The following is a 3,078-nucleotide window of genomic DNA, read 5'->3' as shown; positions in this document are numbered from 1 at the left end:
TTTCTTTCTTTCTTTCTTTCTTTCTTTCTTTCTTTCTTTCTTTCTTTTTGTAACTCCTGAGTAGGTTTAATTAGTTTATTAAAATGTTAGTCTTTCTATTTCTTTTGATCAATTAAATCATCTGGGTTAACAGCGCTCTGCTGCAATACAGATATGCCCGTTAACTATTAGAATTCTGTGTTCTCTCCTTTCTGTCTCTTCTCTGGGCCTGTTGCTTGCCTGATTGCTATTAAGAATCTGCTCTAGCATTTTGCTTTGCTATTTGCCTAAGGCCACAGTAGTTGACACCATTTTGTGAAAAGACCCCATTTTATTCAGAACAGTTTTCAAAATGTCTTTGACTAGGGGTGGGCTCTCATGTTACTTGTAATAGACTGTAAGCATGTGCCCCAAAGGCTAAATCAACACACTCAGTGACACAGAAATAATTGTCTACCAAAAAAACCAATACATTGCTACCTGCTGCAGTAATCTGTAAGTGCTATGTGTGTTGTCAGGGCAACAGTCCTATTCTATGGATAGCCAGAGTACAGAATATGGGCAAGTCTGTTCCTTTCTCTTAAATATCAATGGTTCTTGCTCTTTCAGAAGTACTGTACTTAGCTGTTATCTTGTTTGTTTGTGTGAGATGTTGGTGTCTGTCCTTGTGACCAAGTAGATACACTTGACAGAAATGATATGTAATATCCGTTATTAAGGAACTACAGTCGCTTTAAATTTAATGGCTACAAGGAAGTTACACTTTTACATCTGACTCTTTGTCCAAAGACCGCAAACAACCTCTTTTAGAGCAGAGAACTGTCAACATGCAAATGGATGTTATTCCAATTGAGATATCATCTAGTGATGAAGTTCCGTTGCATGTTGAAAAAATATATCTACATTAATATTATATATTTAATATAAAAGTAGAAACAAAATGAATTGAAACAGTGTCTAAATGAAATGTTTTTACCTTATCAAAACCAAATGTTTTGAAATTATTAAAATAAAATGAGAATCTAAATGATTTGTTTGGAGACTTCCTTGTAGACAATGGTGTCAAAAATGGACATGTTCCTGTGGAACGTTTCAGTTTGACAAAACTGCATTTTCTGACGGGGAAAGTGTTCTGTAGAAAAATACGTGACCAACTCTGGTCCTAATACCAAAGAAGGGGTAGGTCAGCTCTTTCCAGCTTGGATGTTTAACATTAGGCATCTAACTTTGTGTGTAGGGACCTACATGAAAATGATTTTGGGGGTTTTGAGGGCTGGTTTTCATTGCCTTTGGTGGGAATTAGCACCTCTTGACCATCTATTTCGGAGCTTTCATATGGAGTTTGATGGCTACTTTTATACACATAAATGTTGCGCCTTAATATCTAGAGAGGTGCCGAGGGACCTCACACTTTTACTTTAAAAACGGTCTGGTGTGTAAGCCAGGAGTAAGATAGAGAGGGGGAGTTTGTCAAACAAACCATGGTGCGGGGAAGAGGGAGGAAGCAAAAGGTGAAGGCAGTATGCTCTAGTGGCTAGAGCTCTGGACTGGGACTTAGGGGCCTGGGTTCTATCCACTGCTCTGCTTGGTGTCATTGGGTGAGTTGCTTCCCCACTCTGCATCTCATTTCCCTATTGCTAAAGTGGAGTTAATGAGAATGACCTCCTTTGTAAAGCACTTTGAGGTCTACTATCAGCACTATATAAGAGCTAGGGGGTATTGTTAAGAGATCAAGCATTGGATTTTGGAAACACAAATGACCTTTAATAATGTGAGAATTGTACTCGCTTGTTTTAATGCATCTCTAACTACAAGGCTGTATCCCCTCTCGCGAGGCTGCTACCCAGACCTCAGATTAGCCCTGATCTTATGCAGCTTACCTTTGATTTACTTTGAGTTTCCCTAGGATTTCTCATGATAACTGGGCTGTTACGTTCATTTTGCAGTTACTGTGTTAACCAAAGTGGGATTAAAAAATGATCTGATCTCTGGCAAAAGGGGAGGGACTTTTCCTGGACATTCAGAGATACAGGGCAGGCGGATTTTTCTTCCTAAAATGTGCTGCCAGGATGCTAGTTGAAGAGAAGCATAACCATGGCAAACAGCTTCCAGCTGCAGGGAATGCACGGCTTTCTGCAACCTGTGCCTGTCTCCTAACGGATTAGAGCAGGGCAGGGATGGCGACAGCAGCATTAATTTCCCTCCTCCTACATCCACTTTGCACCAATTCCTCTGACCCCGTCTCCCACACTGAGCAGAGAGCGGTTAGTCACCGCACATGGCTGTGATGAGACTCATTGCTTAAGTCTCTGGAATCCTTTTTGTCAGCTTGTCTATCAAAGCATCAGTCCTGCCTTTTAAATACAGGCTGTCCTTTGAGACAGGCCTATTGTTAGTGGTGAGCGTAAAAAAAATCATCAGCCAGTTATGCCTGTTACTTTGGAAGGTGTAAAATAACCCCAGCTTCTGTCTTTTCTCCTCGCTGTGTATTTGTTATGTATTGTTCAATTTAGAAGGACCCCAAATCTCTACCACTTCCCCTCTTTGTCTTCTGCATTGACCCGGGGGTGGAGGGGCAGTGGTGATGGGTATAATGTTATACCCATAGTATTCAAGCTAGGGTCAAAAATGGATTTTTATAAAAGAGCAGCTGAACAGAAAGGCTGGGCTCGTACTTTGGCAAGAGATAAAGGTCAAGCTGGCTTGGCCTCTCTATGGGAACTCAGACTGCCAATGCTCTTATGACTCCTTCACATGCCCCTGATTATTAAGGATGGTCCATATACTATAATAATCAACTCTGACCTTCCCCTCAGCACTTTTGAGCACACCTTTGTTATGCTTTGGGAAGCTTTAGGTGACTTTTCCTCCTCCTGCTTTTCATCTTCATGCCCCTCCTTCCGCCAAGGGGCTAATTGCTGTCACCAGGGCCGGCTCTGGCTTTTTTGCCGCCCCAGGCAAAAAAGCCTCCGGCCGCCCCCCTTCCCCCCGCGGGAGCTCGGAGCCCGGGGGGGGGGCGGCGAGCCCCGGCGGGGGCTCCGCTCTCCCCCCGGCGGCCGGGGGGAGGGCGCCGGGAGGGAGGGCGGCCGGAGCCCTGGG

General features: G+C 43.6%; 1 protein-coding gene across 3 annotated transcripts in view; it reads left to right on the top strand.

Annotated features, from left to right (window-relative positions):
* The window catches only part of CAPN6 (calpain 6), a 76,544-nt gene that overhangs the window by 69,599 nt on the left and 3,867 nt on the right, over window positions 1-3,078 (top strand). The gene's annotated exons all lie outside the window — the stretch shown is intronic.

Source organism: Terrapene carolina, unplaced genomic scaffold, assembly GCF_002925995.2.
Source record: "Terrapene carolina triunguis isolate 2854851 unplaced genomic scaffold, T_m_triunguis-2.0 Scaffold131, whole genome shotgun sequence".
Lineage (NCBI taxonomy): Eukaryota > Metazoa > Chordata > Testudines > Emydidae > Terrapene > Terrapene triunguis.
Note: the sequence above shows the minus strand (reverse complement) of the source record. Positions and strands in the feature narration are given on the sequence as shown.